At 45.1% G+C, this 18,496-nt stretch overlaps 1 protein-coding gene across 2 annotated transcripts in view; it reads right to left on the bottom strand.

Moving 5' to 3' along the window:
- The window catches only part of SVIL (supervillin), a 209,950-nt gene extending 191,670 nt beyond the window's left edge, over positions 1–18,280 (bottom strand). For both annotated transcript variants that reach the window (XM_069458976.1, XM_069458977.1), the window contains exon 1: positions 18,254–18,280. The gene's annotated coding sequence lies outside the window, so the exon portion shown is untranslated. The remainder of the gene's footprint in view (positions 1–18,253) is intronic.
- Positions 18,281–18,496: the final 216 nt, after the last annotated feature.

Raw genomic sequence — 18,496 nt, 5'->3', positions numbered from 1 at the left:
GTTCAAGAACAGCCTGAGCAAGCGCAAGATTCCATCTCTACAAAAAATAAAAAAACTAGTGAATGCCTGTAGTCCCAGCTACACAGGAGGCTGAAACAGGAGGGTCTTTTAAGCCCAGGAGTTTGAGGTTGCAGTGAGCTGTGATGATGCCACTGCACTCTAGCCTGGGCAACAGAGTGAGACCCTGTCTCAAAATAGATAAATAAATGAATAAATTTAAAAATGGAAGCAGTGTAAGTATTTCCATTAAACAGAAATGCATTGCTTAGGTATAATTACATGTCACTTTAAATACTATATTATTTACAATGTTACTGGTGCATTGCAGTGCATGTGTCTACACATGAATCCATCACTGATCTACTTGGAATCAACAGTGATTCAGTTTAAACCATTTTTCTTCTGCACACTGATGTAATACTATAATGTGTTCACTTGAATATTTTACACAGAAGGCACAAGTTACAGTGATGATTATGTAAATCATAATTGGTATTTAAATCAAAATACTTGTTTTAATTAAGATATAACTGAATCACTTCTCTAGTTTATAAAATAAATATGGCCAAATGTTCAAATTTAAAACAAAGTACTGATGCAAAATCGAGTGGAGATACAGAAGGTAATACTACAATTAGAACAGTAAACGAAAAAAATAAATGGGAGGGGAAGATAAACAAAAAACATCATACTCAATGGCAGTTATAATTTGCTGTGGCAGAACAAAATGAGAAAGCTATTTGTTGTACCAGAAAAATCAAAGATAATAACGCAGACAATATTAAGAGACAATTTTAGCAAAAACACAGTGAATTTGATGTTGTTTCCTCTCAACAGTCAAAAAAGGATCGATGGAAGTCACCCAAAATCAGAATTAAATGGCCAACAAAAAATTCTTTTAATGATTTTTAACAACTCAGCTTGTAACTTTGGCCAGCGATAAAACATCTTAGATTCTTCAACCAGTTTATGGAACTGCTGAAAGAAATAGAAAACCATTTCTTCTTTGCCAACAATCCCTGGTTGAGTCACAGAAAAACTTTTACAAAGATTCACTGTACAGTTAACTTCAAATCAAGATTTTCTTTACACAAAAAGAATGCTTGTCAAATGCTCAAGACAAAAATAAGCAGTGTGATTTACGTTGTGCACAGATATCACACTACACATGAAAAAGCTAAATTTGAAGGTCCAAGGAAATAAAAGGCTTGTATGTGATCTAGCTAGAGAGGCAGGAGAATTTATGTCAAAACTGATACTTTTCATAAGACAAGTAAAAAATGGTTTTATATATTTTTGCCACTTGAATCAATAGCCAGAAGATTTCATTGAAATCATTACATAAATTGCCTTCAGAATCTACAAGAAAACCTAAAGAATACTTTGTTGATATTGATAAACTTGGACTTGGTTTTCAAGTTTTACAATACTCCTTTGAATTTTATGTTAGTAATTATGAGTTGGCATAAAAGTTAGTGAATTTACGTAACTTGAACAGATGTAGTTTTGAAACTGATATTTTGTTTCAAAAAGTCAATTTCATTCTTCTAAAAAAGATGAACTGGTTTTGTCAATTTGGATGCAAATATTAAAGGAAAATTACCTTTTGTCACTTGATTCAGTTATTGGAAAATTTAAGTATATTTGGAACTGTGTTACACAAATCTACTTTTTCAATGATAAATTTTATGAAAGGTAAATACGGACCAAGTGTTCAGATAAAAAGGTGGTGTCTGAATTTACAGCTGCTGTAACTGTAGCATACAGACCAAATCTTAAGACATACTACAAAAAAAATTATAACAGGTTGAAATGATAACATCTGGGGTAGACTGGGTTAAAGAAAATATATTATTAGAATTAATTTTATCTGTTTCTTTTTTGACTTTCTTAATGTAATTACTAGAAAATTTAAATTTACATATGTAGATCACATTATATGCCTATTGAATAGTTAGAGATCCTGGTAATCTTTTTCCAGAAGAACTGATATCATCTCAAAGTTTCTTAGAAATGTAGAATCTCAGTCCCTAGCCAAAACCTACTGAATAGAATCTGAATTTTAACAAAATTCCCAAGTTTGGCCAAATGAAGTAATAGGAAACACATTTTACCCTTTTGCCTGAGACAACCAAGGAGGAGGAGGAGAGAAACCAGACAAAACATATGATATAATGGTTTTTCAGGACACAGGACATCAGGAAGTGAATGAAGTGAGCCCATGACTGCCCTAGTTCACTGCCCAGCAGACTCCCTGATTTGAGGATACAGAGCTGAGCGTTTGGGGAGGCACAGGTAGCTAGAATTTGCAGGACGGAGTACCAAATAGGAGAGAACTGCATGGACAGAGAACTCCAGAGATCTCAATCCTCAAGTACTCAGCGCACGTGTGTGAGCAAACTACCTGTGACTGGGGAAAAAAACACCAGAAAAGATCAGAGATAACAGTGTCTGGTGCTGATGCAAAACAGTGACTGTCCTCACCGGTGGATTGGAAACACTCAGAATTACAGGGCACGGGGCACTCACCTGTTGCCCCACAGTAGAGAGTAAGTAGCCCTGGATTGAGCACGGCTCGCTCCAGTCTCACCCAGCAAACCTTAAAAGTAAGATACAAAAGGATCAACTTTCTCCAAATAGTTTATCTAGATCCCAAAATAAAGCTCGAGAATATTTCCAACACCCAGGAATATAACAGCACAATGTCTGGTATCCAGTCAAAAGTTACCAGACACACAAAGAAGCAGGAAAATGCCACCCACAGTGAGGTGAAATGTCAATCAACTGCAATTGTCCAAGAGATAAGACAGATGATAGAACTAGCAAACAAGGACAGGTATTCAACATTTTAGGTAGAGAGATAAATATATAAAACACAAATTAAATTTCTAGGGATAAAATCTATAATGTGTGAGATGAAATATACACGGGATAGGATTAATGGCAGGCATATATTTGAGAAAAAAAGATTAGTGAACTTGAAGACATAGCAAACAAACACTCAAAAGCAAAAACAGAAAAGAAAGTAAAAAAATTGAACAGAACGTGAATGAGTTGTGGAGACAACTTCAAGCAGCTTAATATACATGTACTCGGAGTCGTCATGGGGAAAGACAGGGACAGAGAATATATTTGAGGAAATAATGGCTGAAAATATTCCAAACCTAATAAAAATATAAACTCAAAGATCCAGGAAGCTCAACTAGCCCCAAGAACAAGAAATAACATATATCAAGGCACAATGCAAATTGCTCAAAACCAATGATAAATAAGAAAATCTTAAAAACAGAAAAAAGGATATATCACATATAGAGAAACGAAGAGAAGAATGACAGTAAATTTTATGTGAAAAACAATGCAAAGGGAAGCAACATCTTTCAAGAACTAAAAGGAAAAAACTGTCAGTCTAGAATACTGCACCCAGCAAAAACATCTCTCAAAAATAAAAGCGCAGCTCCAGTGGCACAATAGGTTAGTGCAGGGTACTTGTGAAAATGCAGGCAAGATAACGGCTACACCAGACATATAAAAGTGGAAAGAATTCATCGCCAAAAGTCCTGCATAACAAGAAATGTTAAAGGGAGTGCTTTTAAGTAAAAAGAAACTGATATCAGGTAGAAACATGGATATGAATAAAGAACAATGACAATGGCAACTACCTGAGTAAATATATTTTCCCCTTATCATTTAAATCTCTTTAAAAGTGAAGTGATTTCTCAAACAAAAATAACAATAATTTATGTGGAGTTTATTACATATATAAAAATAAAACGTATAACAATAATACAAAGGCTACAATGGAAGTATCCTATTTTAAGGTTCTTATACTAGCTGTGAAGTGACATAACATCACTTAAAGGTAGACTGTGATAAGTTATAGATGTATACTTTACATCTTAAAGCAACCACTAAAATAACTAAAAAAGAGAGATATAACTAATCAGCCAACAAAGGAGAGAAAACGGAATCATAAAAAAATACTCAATCCAAAAGAAAGCAGAAAAAGCAGGAAAGGGGAAAAAAAGGACAGGAGAAATACAAAACAAATAGAAGACAATAGGTTTAAAATTAACTATATCAATAGTAACTTGAAATGTAAGTAGTCTAAATAAACCACTTATTAATAGAAGTCTGATTTTCATACTGGGGGAAAAAATCCAACTGTATACTGCCGACAAGAAATGTGCTTTATTAATTTATTTTTTTAGAGACAGGGTCTCACTCTGTTGCCCAGGCTGGAGTGCAGTGGCCCAATCAGAGCTCACTGCAGCCTCAAACTATTGGGCTCAAGCAATCCTCCTACCTCAGCCTCCCAAGTAGTTGGGACTATAGGCATGTGTCACCATACCTTGCTAATTCTTCTTACTTTTTTTTTTTTTTTTAACAGATGGGGGGTCTCACTATGTCGTTCAGGCTGGTCTTGAACTCCTGGTCTCAAGCAATCCTCTGGCCTCAGCCTCCCAAAGTGTTGCAATTACAGGCGTGAGCCACCATGTCTCGACCAAGAAATGCACTTTAATATAAAGACACAAATAGTTTAAAAGTATGAAAAAAAGATAAACCATGCTAACACCAATCCAAAGAAAGCTGAAGTGGCTTTATTAATTTTCAGACAAAGAAGATTTTAGAGCAAAGAATATCAGCTGGTATAAAGAAGGTCACTTCAGAATGATAAAGTGGCCACTTCATCAAAAGAACATAACAATCCTAAACATTTATTCTCCATAATAACTATGTTTTAAAATACATGAAGCAAAAACTGATCGAACTGCAAAAAGAAACAGATTCACAATCATAGTCGAATATTTCAATACTGCTCTCTCAGTATTTAATAGAGCAAGAAGACAGACAATCAGTAAATATAGACAAGATTTGAGCAAGATCCGCGAGCGATTTGCATGCACATTGAACGTTGAGAAGCGATGCTCTACGCTATCAATAACGGGTAGATAGTCTATATATACCCAGGTTGACTTTTGGCAAATTTTCCTCTTGGCTTCTTACTGGTCTCATCATAACTAGCGCTCTTTGGTCTGGCTTCCAGGCTAACCAGGAGTTAGAGGAGAAGGCATTTTTCAGGAAAGTTAATCTGAAAATATATAAATCATAGAATTTGGAGAAGGTAGATTTGAAAGAGACTGGATTTATTCATTTTACAGACCTGGAAATAACACCAGCCTCACCATTTAGATTTAAACTCCTTGAGGTTTAATCCACTTCGCTATGGGACTACACTAAGGGCTGCTGTGAAGGAAGGTGCAGACAGTGCCCAGGGCGCAGCACAACACGTGTTCAGCAAACTGGTTCATTTCCTACGGGCACTGGCGAGTCAGCGTGAACAGCACTGGCATGGAGTTGACTCCCCAGCACATCTGTTTAAACAGTTCCAGTGAAGATGAGGCGAGTCAGTACCTGCCACAGCAAAGCATGCCAGCGTCTCCATTTTGACCGCTGAAAACCATGAGACATCACTCAACTGAGATTCCGCTGAGCCAATACTTTTCCTTTCAACTCCCAAGGAAGAGCTTCACTGCATTTACGGTGGTAACTTGTACTTGTCTAGTAGCTGTTGCCTTCTAGCTCATAATGGATTAACAGAGAAAGGAAGAAGCTGCACAGCTTTATAAGAAAGCTTTAAATGGTGGTAAACATGATAGCAGAAAAAGCCACAAATATTTCAAGTTTTTTTTTTAAAGCCAATTGGAAAATCGCTATCATTTGTTACTGGCCCACTCAAGCCCAAAACAGGACTTGGAGTTAGAAGACCTGGGTTCCAGGCTGGATCTGGAACAGAACGCTTCTCTTTGTGAGCCTTAATTTTCTTATCTATAAAAGAAGGATAAAGAGATTAGCCCTATTCACCTTATAGGGTGCAAAAAGAATTAAAATGCGGTCTGTGAAACCATACAGCATACTTAAGTGTAAGATATTATTATTTTTAATGACTATGGTCATCGGTTCTTCCTACTAATATAGAAAATAAAGAGGTAACTGGAGAGTGACATATTGTTAAATTATCAAGGTGTTTTTTTACCTTTTAGATTCATGCACTCATTACATCAGCGAGCATAAGTTTTTAAAATGCAAAAATTTCCTAAATTCCTACTGAAAAAGTTTCTCTGTGAGTAATAAAGAAGTATAGCAACAAGAAAAAGTCTGAGTAACTTATGCAAGACCGTATCATAAACCCCTAGAAGTTAAGAAATGTTAGCTTAACATTGACCCAAACTTTCTCCCAAAAACCTAGCCAGAAGGTTAAGAAAACAGTGGCAACATTAGATCTCAAGAAAGCTGTTTAACTAAAAAAGAAAGAAAACGGGGGTAATGATCATTTTCCAGGCTTTATAAACTAGAATTCTTTCATCAGCACCAAACTGGCCTTTGGAAGATGGACACATTAAAAAACAAACCCTAGTGTTTTCACTATGAGTCGAACGCAGATCTGGTACAATAAACATCTTTAGCAAAAAGCAGGCAGATCCTTGAATCCTGGACTTCAAACTCAACTCAAAGGCACTAAAAACTCCAACTCCAACTTAACAGTTTTGTTCTTAAATTTTACTTCATTAGCATCAAACTGAGCTTCTGGAAGCCCCTGTTTTGCAGGTGACCTCCCCTGTGACATCATCACCATTTTTTCATTGGCTTCGTGCACTGGAAAGTGAATGTGACCCAACAGTGGGAAGATCTAGATTTAACTCTCAATCCAGTCACCCGCTAGATACGTGATTTTTGCCAGTCATTTTACCTTTCAAGCCTTGATGTTGCTCACCTGTGAAATGGGACTAATACTACCTACTTCATATGATGCTTGTGATTAAATGACATTATATGTTGAAATGCCTAGCAGAGTGCCCTGCACATAGAAGTGCTCCATAAATATTTACACATTTGAATAAGCATCTCTTAAATTTAAACTGTGATTATTCATGACAAGTCATTTTCACAGCACTTGAACTGAAACTTTCAGCATTCACTGTTAAGAAGGCACTAATCTTAGCAAGAGCTGTTTGTCCCTCCAGACTATGAATAATGCTTCAGAGAAAAATACTAATAATAATAAAGAAGGTGGAGGAAGAGGAGGGGGAGAAGGGGGAGGGGGAAGAAGGGAGAACATCTTGAGAAAAATTCTCATACTATGAAATCTATTCTTTTCAGCTTTTAAATTGTCTCCACTCTCCTAGCTATAAGGAAATTAGCAAATACTAAATCTACAGGCATTCTCCTATTTGCCTGTTCTTGGTGATGGTGCCTAACTCAGTGAACCTAAAGAAGTGGAGGCAACTTTGCCTGTTCCCACAGCTCATTAGCTCTCCCAGTTGCCCCTAGAACAATGGGAAAACCATTTGGAAAATATAAAAAGATGAAACAGAAAGGCCACTGTTGGGTCATTACAAGCAATCTATGTGAATCTGGCAACCAAAGAGGATAAAAAACTTGGACGAGAAAAAGGTTTAGGTGAAGATTATGCAAACACAGCACTTAACTTTTCAAAGCCAACTTTTAGTTAAAACAGGAAATAATGGAGAAGGAAGGGTGTTTTTAGAAACTTGGGTATGGGGCAAGTGAAATATGGGTGGGTTTATAAATGTTGGTAGTCTATAATCAGATAAAAGATGCTACTATTTGAACCTAGAACCAGTAACCGTGCTCACAGTAAAAGTGAGAAGTTTTCCACAATAAGTTTGCAGTTTCCATTAAGTTTTTTTGTTGTTGTTGCACTTTTTTTTTCTTTTTCAAGAAGCTTAGATACAAGAGATGGAACCAATTTCTTCATGGAAAAAAATAACATGCTTTCACTGCCTGCTGTAACTAACTTGTGTTTTTCCCCAACACTGTGAGAACCAAGTACATAGAAAAAAATGCGATGCGATGGATGTTTTTTTCTTTATATGATGAAATTATTTTTTTTAACGCACAGATGTTGAGTTTACATAAATAATCAAGCAAAACATTTTCCAACCATATAATTTTCTTGTCAAGCACATAACATGTTTTTCTTTTTCCTGGAGATTCAATGTCAGAAGTATATGATGGTGACGGCTTTTCAACAGATAATTGGATAATTCTGGGGTCAGAATAAAAAAAAATACATAAATTCTATTTAAAAGTCTCATATCAAATTCATTTTTAGGAAACGGGTGGAAATAGTCTACAATTGCTTAAAGTAAGTTCTCTCTCAACTTGAACTCATGATCTATCACTTTTTCCAGGAATGTAAGTTCTTAACCATATTCTTCGAGCTTCTGGACTTAAAAACAGATGTAGTGAAAATTGAAGTCTCCAAAAGAAAACCCGTGTTCATCTCCAAATGCTCAAGGTGGACTGCCTGAGGACACACAGTTCAGGAGCGGAAGTCTGTCTTTCTACTTGCCCAGCATCAGAGTCACATCTGAAGCAGGACAGACACAGCCCGTAAGGCAGAACGTGCTTGTCAGAGTTTCTTCTTGGGCCACAGAGTGACGCCCCCCGCAGAGGGCTGGCTTTGTCTTCAAGGGCTCCTTCTGGAAGAAAGCAGGGTTCCACTTCCCCTCTGAGCCTCTCCTTTCCTTCAGGGATGATGGGTTTCCTCTGAGCTGCCCAGCCAGTGTTCCCAACACTCACAACCGTGTTTTATCAGAAACAAAGAGCCTTGCAAGCCTTAAAAGGCAGAAAGGGGGAGATAAGAGCAGCGTCACCTGTCACCTACGCTGTGCGGGATCTGAAGACGAGAGTTCTGAGGGCCTGTACTAGCGTGTACAGCCGCGTCCTAGGGGACCGGCTTCTGCTGGGTGAAGGGTCTGCTGGAAGAGCAGACCCAAACGAGGAGGTCACTCTGTGCTTCAGCCGGCGACAGAACCTCTGTCCCCACCTGCGCGCAGTCGGGAGCACCACGGCGGAAGCCAGAGGCTGCTGGCCGCCACGCACGGCACCGAGGAACGCAGCAGACAGCCGTGGGCCTCACCAAGGCTGCCGGCCAGTTTCTGCTCGGCAGGGGGAACAGAAAGCCTCTTTAGAAATAGAGTTGGCAAAATAGTGGATATAAAGGATACCTGGAAAAAATGTGTAATTATAGACTCCAAGTTACTGTCTAGACTAGATCTCCATGGTATATCCTTTATATCTGCGGTCCCCAACCCCAGGGACGTGGACTGGTCCCTGTCCGGGGCCTGTTAGGAACCAGGCCGCACAGCAGGAGGTGAGGGGTGAGCAACTGAAGCTTTCTCTGTGTTTACAGCCGCTCCCCCTCACTCGCATCACGGCCTGAGCTCCGCCTCCTGGCGGATCAGCAGCAGCATTAGATTGTCGCAGGCGCACGGTCCCTACTGTACACTGCGCATGCGAGGGCTCTAGGATGCCGCTCCTTGTGAGACTCCAATGCCTGATGATCTGAGTGGAGCTGAGGTGGTGATGCTAGCGCTGGGGAGCGGCTGCAAACACAGATTAGCATTAGCAGAGAGGTCCGACTGCACAATAAATGTGATGTGCTTCAATCATCCCGAAACCATCCCCCAACCCCCGTGGAAAAACTGTCTTCCATGAAACCAGTCCCTGGTGCCAAAAAGTTGGGGACCGCTGCTTCATATGACATGATAGCAGGGCGAGGCTAACTCCGCACCGTACATCCTTTGTGCAGAACAGCCCTCCTGGCTTCCTTCCTCCTTCATCACACACAGTGGTAGGGATGGGCAGAGACGTGAACCTAGGAAGGTACTGATACGTCCTCTTGTTTATTGCAAAAGGTTCATGCCCTTGGGTCTGAGTTCAAACCCAGACTCTCCTACTTAATTGTCTTATTCACTTTAGGCAGTTAAGGTTTCCACTGGGAAGACTGTGCTAACTGAAAGAGACACAGCAAGCATGTGGAGCCCTCCCAGCCCTCAGCACGGGGCCTGCCAGAGAGCGCACCGTCACCAGATCATGCTACCATCGGCAGCGCCCCGCCAGGGCACCCTCTCGTGTTCCACTGCATCTGGAGTGTGCGCCCCCAGTTGTAAGCTCTGTGAGGGCAGGAGTCACTCCTCACTCTCAACACTGAGCACGCGCACAGGTGCACGCACACACACGCACACACCGCGTGATTAACAAATGTCTGCTGAACAAATGCATGACTGAATGAACAGTCTGCTTGATCACTTCCATTTCTTGTTTGTCTATAATTTCAATTTCAAAAACCTTTCTCCAGATGTTACTGTAGATGGGTCACCTGACTAGCTTAACTGAAGCTGATGACCACATCAAAATTCTATGGCCAGCAACACCAACTAAGGAACACTGCTGAGACAAAGATGCCTCGGTCTGGCTGAGTTCCAGGCTACACCAACATTAGCTTCCACCCCAGTGACGCAAACAGTCCCACATCTACCAGGGCAAGAAAACCACTTGATTGGGAAATTAAAGAACCAAACTCCACTTTGGCATTGGGCAGCGCCCTTTTACTTTTTTTGGAACCTGAAAAAGGTAGAGCAAGGAGAAATGTAAATTAAATAGTGAACACACATGCAAAATTTCAGAAAAAGAGTTATTTTCTTGCAGTGATCGAGTACCCAGGCTCCGGAGGGCCAGGTGAACGCTGCCGAACCAGCCTGGCCCTGCAGGAGCCACAGTGGTAGGAAATATCCCTAACAAGATTTTTGAACAAAAGGACCCAGTACAGTCTCAATGTGACCAATCGTTCATGACTTACACAAGCCAGACTGGCCACAAAGCACAAACTCCCTTCCAAGATTTTCCAAAAATATAATTTTGAAAAGAAAAAAAAAGTAAACATGAATTCCGCCCTGTGTATGTACAATTTCCACTTGCAATTGCAATGGAAAGTTTATTCAGAACAAGCTTATGTTTCAGTTACTTTCAAGGTACGGCCACGTGAAAGGAACGCCAAAATAAATTTCAAACAGTTTACCCCAAAGTTCAGGCCTCTTTAAACGCCCTGACCTAACCAGTTTCAAAACTGGTATTTCCAAGTTTCGATTCCAAAGAACCTTTTGAAAAAGCAAAAGTTCTCCTCTAAATGAAAACTTGGATAGGGTACTTAATGTAATTATTACACTAAACGAAGGTGACAGCCAAACGGGATTGACTCAGGACAAAGGCAGAAGGCTTTGCAAATTGTTGAGAAGAAAACAATAAAGGAAAAAGGACAGACCCATCAAGAAGGACAGTCACAAAAAGGGGAGGAAGGAAAGGGAGGAAGAAGGAAGGAGCAGAGCAGCCTCGGATGGAAACAAAGCCATGTGCCGGAAACCCTGGGAACCGCAACAAAGGGCAGCTGGCGGGCAGTGAGCGAGCGCAGAGGAGGAGCTGAGCCGGAGGCAGAGCCGGTCGGAGGGAAAGCTGGCAGGGGTAGCCAGGAAGGTCTGCACGGGAGGCAACTTACGCAAGTCACAGAGCAGGCCGGAATCAAACACCAATAGCAGATGGAGATAAGGACATCAAGGCAAAGCGTCCCTAAGACACTTGAAACCAGGACTGCCGGGAGGTGGCTGGGTAACAGCAACAGACCCGGAGCAGGAGGCACAGAATGTCAAAGAGGAAACAAAGGGTCCTAGGAGGAAGAGAAAGCCACCAAAGTCTGGGGGTTGGGGGAGGTCTAGGGGCCCCGCGGGGAGCAGGACTGTGGCTGCACTGGGAGTGTGAGATAAGTCCTGGGCAAAGGCGCTGCACCCCCAAAGCTCACCATCTTCTTCCTCCTATAGGGAAATGGCTGTGGTTTCTAACCCCTGAGGATCGCGATGCTCAGGGGACAGCACGGTCACCAGCACCAAGGGGAGCCGGCTCATTTTCCAACAGTCCCCTGCAGAAAAGATGACACAGGTGAACTCTGACCTTCCACCTCTATCTGCCTCCAACAAGAACTCTGCAGCATCCCAAAGCATTAAACAGGAATAAACAGTTTGATGCTGCAAAAGTAGTTATCTTCTGAAAGGATCTGCTCTCGTTGGAAAAGGGTAACGGGTCTCATAGCCGTGTTGGGCCTCTGTGTGTGTGTGCGTGTGGGGGGGGGTGTGTGTGTGTGTGTGTGTGTGTGTAACAGGAAGGAGGGTCCATGTGTTGGAAAGCTGGCGATTGTACTTCAGAGACAAGACTCAGACACATAACAAGATAAGAGAACGACTGTAATGTGCACAGAACCGAGCTAAGGAAGAGAGGTTTACCCCAGGCACGGCCCCCAGTGGGAAACCCGGTAAGGGACCACTGTGACAGGTCGAATACAACGAATCCTCAGTAGGAAGGTGACCAACACAACCTCCAGCTGTGCATAAGGTGACCCTCCCAGCCAGGGAGAATGTTGAATTCTGAGTCAGGAGGTTTTAGCTCAAATCCTGGCCCAGGCAAGCTTCTCAATGGTGGAGCCTCAGTTTCTCCTTCTGCAAAATGGAAACCCTGGGTCAGCAACCCTAAGAACCTATTCCTGAGTGTCTCGAGTGAAAGTGGCAGTAAAGCCAAGTGCAAACTGAAACACGGTGACAATCTATTATTAGTATGCAAAAGGGATGAAGTAAAATATACGTGAATGTGTAAACAGAGCTCAGAAGGGGATTAAAGGGTTTAGAATTGTGGGTCCCAGTCAGCGACCGTGAGTCACGAGTGCATCTGAAGCAACAGCAGTTTCCAAGGCAAGATCCCCTAAGAGGCGGGTGGGACTCAGAGTCAGAGGCTTTTATACATGTCCAAGTGATTATGGTTTATTTTACAACCTCTTACAGAACAAAGGGGATTGAAACCGACCGACTCCCAGTAAAGGATTGTGATTTATTCTGCAGCTACTAGAGGGCCATTTATTTACAATTCACAATAATCAGCAAGGCAAAATGTTTTAGGAGCAGGAAGTGGAAGACAGGGAAACCTCAGTGGGGACACTTAGCTCTACATGCACACAAAACCTTCTAAGTGCGTGCACTCAAAATTCGATAAACCATATAATGCCTGCTCTATCTTCCTGTACGCAGGACTCTCCTCCTTGGTTTTTCCCGGTACATCAACTTGCTGCTCTGGCTTTATTTGGGCTGACACGATGACAATACTGTTCTCAAAACAAAAAAGGTGCTGCCTTTGCTACAGACTCATATTTTCAGTATCTGTTTATATCAGTTGTTCTGCACTGTGAGTCTACTGGGGGCTGAATCCAAGCATTATTCATCCTTATAGGTTCCCCAGGCCAGTCGCCTTGTAAACACTCAACGTAAGCTTTGCTGAACTAAATTAAACAGCCAAATCACCTTAGGTAAGTAACAACTTCTTGGAAACTCAAGTTTTCTCACTGGTAAGACAAAGGGAGTGGGCAAAGCGCCTTCCAGCTCTAACAAATGCAAAATCACACAATGTTCTGAAAATACAAACACATTTTCTAGAGACACATATTAACTTTTATGTATTTCATGCAACAGAAAAATACATATAAGTAAATCTAATTCATATGGCAATTTTTGTAAAAAAACACTTATTTTTAATGTCAGATCCATTCCTTTGTTAGTCAATGAAATATAAAAGCAGCAAAGGTTTTAAGTATGGAAAAACCATACATGCTAGTTATCCTAAAAATAGAATTATTTGGAAAAAAAAAATGTTAATTCTGATAGTTCCCTTTAAACCTTTTCCCCTGACAGACTAGATCTGGAATAACATTGACATAACAGAAACAAATAAGACTATTTACAATGTCTACCGTTCAACAAAGGCTCATGGATTGTTACCTTCCTTGTTTACTGAACAAAGGCAGCAAATGCAAGTACAGTCGCCCCAGCAGCTGGCAAGTTCTCTCCCATATTCGAAGAAGTTGTGGAACAGCTGGGGAGTGCAAGATGCTTTTGAACAAGCTGCTATGTGATCCAAAATAAGGCCGCCTGTTCATCTTCCGCACAATGGAAGCGACAGCCCAGCGCAGGTCTGGCGCATGCCCTGCAGCCGCTCCTTTCTTCCCAGTTGGCGCAACAAGTGGCTACGAATGGAGTGAGATGCACAAAAGCAGGGACCTTGCTCCTAACCCTTTACGCACTGTCCAATGGTTGTACACACAGCTCATTTTCCAGTATGGGAGAAAGCTGCATTTCATATCCAAATGTAAAACCTATACACAGGGGTCCCCAGCCTATGGTGAGTTGCATAATTATTTCATTATATATTACAATGTAATAATAGAAATAAAGTGTATAATAAATGTAATGTGCTTGAATCATCCCGAAACCATCCCCTCCTCCCTACTTGATGGAAAAATTGTCTTCCATAAAAACAGCACCTGGTGTCAAAAAGGTTGGGGATGGCAGCGTAAGGACAATCCCTCCCTCTACTCCCCATCCATGTGCTTCTTGGAGATAATGTTCATGGTAACTACACCATCACCAACAAGTGGTGTTTAGTGACATTATAAGGTTTCTTTATAGAACTTTAGTCCATAACCAATTGTTTAAAAGATAAAAGCAAAACAAAATCAAGAACTATAACACAGCAAAAAAGACCTAATATAGTATAATAAAACTATTTCTCTATTTCTAGTTGCTTAACTGAAAACCTTCCAAGTTTTTTAACGTATGAAATAGCGATCCTGGTTGCTAACTGATTTATACTTCACGCTGTTGCCTTTTCTAAAAGCTGGTTTAGCAATGTTCACATCATATACAGTTTACCATATCTGAGCAAATATTTTTGAAACGGCATGTCTCAAACTCTCCTTCCTCTTCTATGAACTTGGCTCCTCTTTGAACAGACTCTCAGAAAATATTCTATTTTCCAAGGAAATGGTCTGTCTTCCCAGATTGGGCCAGCACAGCTTTTGACAGAAGCAGACATATTTCTTTAGTGCTATACACGGCTGCTGAATGAGAAAAAGGAATACTTGCTCCCTTTTCTCCAGTTTGTTGAGTTTGGGGCTTTTTTAAAAAAAAAAAAAAAAAAGTCCTATCATCTCAGCCATTAGAATACTGTCTTTAAATTTAAAGGAAAGGAAATGACTGGAGGGAAGCCACAAAATTACACAGCAGTAAAACCAGGAGAAAAGCTCTACAGTTCTGGAACCCCTTGTAAATTCCTCGGGCAACTGGACGAAGCTTCCCATCACCACCACCCTTCCGCCACGCCCAGCTTGCTGACAAGGAGGAAGCACTCACTGCAGTGTTGACGAAGAATAGTGAGTTCAAGAAAACTCTCAACTACTTTACCTCTGCGGATGAGGGAAGGAAGGGAAGACAGCAGGATTCTGTTCTTAAACATCATCATTGGTTAACATTTGTTGAACAACAACTCTGGGCTGGGCCTAGGCACTGTGTTAAGTATCTTCTATGGATTATCTAATGTAATCCTCATAGCTTGAAGCCAGGAGGCACTATTATTATTCCTGTTTTTAAAAAGGAAAGCGAAGCTCAGAGAGTCTGAACAATTACCCAAGGTGATAAACAGTGAGGGCGGCATTTGAACCCAGCCATTCTGACTTCAGAAGCCGGCCTGGCTATTCCTACCGGGGACGTTCTGAGTCCAACACTGTCATTCCAGGGTTTCAAACATCTTTCTTTAAGGCAATATGTTTTAAGTACATTCAGGACAATGCTAAGGTCCTGTACAGTAAACTTGAGCTCAATGATGCATGCAAGTACGTGGATAAAACCATATTCTTAGATCCCTAAAAGAAATGTGGGGGTTTTAACTTATCAGTCAGCAAGGTTGGCAGTTATTTCCAAGGCAGACTTCACTTAGTTTTAAACACACATTGAGGACAGTGCCGAAACCACACACAGCTTAAACAGGGTGGGCACTGGGGCTCCTTGCAACAGGAGGGCCCAGAGAGCTCCACGCCGGGTAGAGTTCCTGGCTCCTGGCCCACCTGCCTAATAAGACACCAGGTAAAGCAAAGGACAGCTATTTCTGACTCTCTTTGGAACCGTCATATGATTCTGAAGGTTTTTGGAAGAAGCCTTAGCTCCCATCATAGACCTTAAGCTTTAAATAAGAACGCGCTGAGGCACTGGCGCCAGCAGAAGCCAGCAATATGTGAAAAGTCAACCAAACCCTGATGCCCAACGTAATCGAACCCGAGCCTGGGTTACAGCGCATGCCCAGAGATCCATAAACAACTCTTCCCTAACAGCCTCTGCCAAAGAAACTGGGAGGAATCAACAGCCCTCGTTGGAGAGACTCTTTCTTGGACCTGTTGACTTCAAGCCTCAGTTTCCTCGTCTGTAAAATAGAAACAACCTCCTGGGAGGAGGCTGTAAGGTTTAAAAGAGAAATGGGACGATCCCTCCACGGTGTGTAAGATTCTCTCATACGTTAGCAATTCTAAAAACCAGTTCCTACCCGCTTCCTTAAAACAGAAGAAGGGGGTGGAGACAGATAAGGCAAGATGTGAAGACGCGAATGCCATCCATGGATCACAGGGTGCTGGGGTGTCTCGCCGGCCAGCGCCTCCTCCCCTCCTGTCCCATCCTGGGAAACAACCGTCTGGCGCGCAGAGATGCTGCCCTGACACTCCCGCGATAGCACTTGTGCCTACGCTGGGTTTGCACTCAGTTACCACAGCCTGGGGGGGTGGGGTAGGGACAGGAGCTCCTTTAATTTCCCCAGCTGGCCTGTCCCCTGCAGCGGAACTTCCCGTTGCAATAAAGTGTCAGACTTCGCAAGGGGGTAGTGCCTGCGCCTAAGCGCTTACCCCGCACCTGACCCAGATTGCGGCGGGATCCGAGCCTCCCCGCCGCTCATTCGCAGTCAGGAATGCAATTGCCGCCTTCGGGAGCGCCACTCAGGGTGCGGGGGGCTGTCACTTGGGGACCACGCCACGCCTTTCGGGAGCCCGCACGCGCACAGAAACTGCAGGGAGGGCGTGGGCAGGCGGGCGGGCAGGGCGCGCCACGCGCCGGGCTCACAGCCGCGGGGCCCTGCAGAGGCGCGGGCCCGGGACCGGAGGAGGGCGCGGGAGCCGCTGCCGCCCTCGCCACTTGCGGCTCCGATCCGGAGAGGGAACCCGCGATGTCGCAGTTCCGAACACTAGCGCGCCCCTCCCCGGGCCGCCCGGCTCCCCGCCCTCCTCCCGCGTAACGGGCCGCCGCGCCAACTTCCCGAAAGTCCGCGCAGAGCAGCCCCGGCCCGGCCCGCTCCTGCCGGCGGCGCGCGCCGGGGACGGAAGTGGGTGGAAGCGGCGGCCGCGCAGCGCCTTTGTTACCGCTCGGGGACCCCGCGCGCCGCCCGCCGCGCCCCGTCGTAGCTGCCCGGGGATCCGCCGGCCCCTCCCCGCGGGCAACCTCCGGGTCCCGCCGCCCCAGGCAAGGGCGCCTGCAGCTGAGTCCAACTGACCGCACCTCGGGCCCCGGAGAGGGGCGCGCGGGGCGCGTGCTAGTCCCTCCGCCGGCCTCAGCCCACGCGGCTGCCCCCGACCCCCGGCCCCCGCGCGACGGGCACGCCCACCTCCCCGCACCTTCCCACCTCCGCGTGGCAGAACCGCCGGTTCCCGCCACGCGTGCTCGGCCGCCGCGACTCGGCGCCACCGCCCCGCCCCGCCCCTTCCCACAGCGCGGGGATCGGGCCCTCGGGCAGATTCTCTCCGCTCCTCACCTGGAGGCGCCCGCAAGTCCCCTCCCTCCGCCGGCCGCGCGGCGCCCCGGAGCCGGCGCCCTCTGCCGGGCCACCAGGGGGGCACCGTCCGGCCCGCGTGCAGCCAGCAGAGGGCTAGGGCCCCGCGCCTCTCACCGCGGGTCACCGCCCACCCCAGCAAGGGCCAGCGCGCGGAGACGTTCCGGGACAGACTGCCGGGAGGACGACACCAGAGCTGTCCCCGCGCCCCAGGACACGAACGCGCCCGAGTCGCCCCCCTAGAGGGCCAGCCGGGCCAGCCGCCCCCCGAGTGTCCCAGCCCAGGAAACTGCGAGGAGTCGGCCTAAGCACGTCCTGTTTTAAAACACTGGAAAGGCAGTTTTTGGCGTGTTTGAAACGAAGTTTGTGTCCTGTGTCTCCATAGCTCTCCCCAGCCCGAATTAAAGGCAGAGAAGGGAGGGCGGTGGCCTGTCACGCCCCCGGGTCCTAGGGCCAGGAAGGGGCTTCAGGCGAGCTCCTGGCGCAGTCGCAGCCCCGGGGCTGGGGCGGGAGGCCGGCCGGCGTGGCGCTCACCGGCCGGGGAGGGGCTGCGACTGGCTCGCTCCCGCCCGCGCACACACTGCGGCGGTCAGCCTCTTGGCCTCCCCGCGTCCTGGACAAACTCCGGAGGGGCCAGGAGGAGGGGAGAGGAGAGCCCCACGCGAGGGGCCGCCGCGCGCGTCCCCACGCGCCCCACCTGCGCGGCCCCACTCACCTTCCCGCGCGCTCCCGCCGAGCCCACCTGTCGTTCCCGCGGCCGCGACGGCGCGGGCCGCAGCGCACCCTCGCGTGGGACCTCGGCGGGCCGGCACCGTCCCCCGCTCCGGCCGGCTCTCGGGTGGGGGCCAGGAGCGTCGTCGGCCCGGCCCCCAGTCGCCGAGCTGCCCGAGCAGAGCTGGTGGCGGAGCGGGCGCCGCCTTCCCCGAGAGCCGGCGCGCGAGTCCCGGGGAGGGCGGGC

The sequence above is a fragment of the Eulemur rufifrons genome, chromosome 25 (genome assembly GCF_041146395.1).
Source record: "Eulemur rufifrons isolate Redbay chromosome 25, OSU_ERuf_1, whole genome shotgun sequence".
NCBI classification, from domain to species: Eukaryota; Metazoa; Chordata; class Mammalia; order Primates; family Lemuridae; genus Eulemur; species Eulemur rufifrons.
This window is presented reverse-complemented; position numbering and strand designations above follow the sequence as displayed.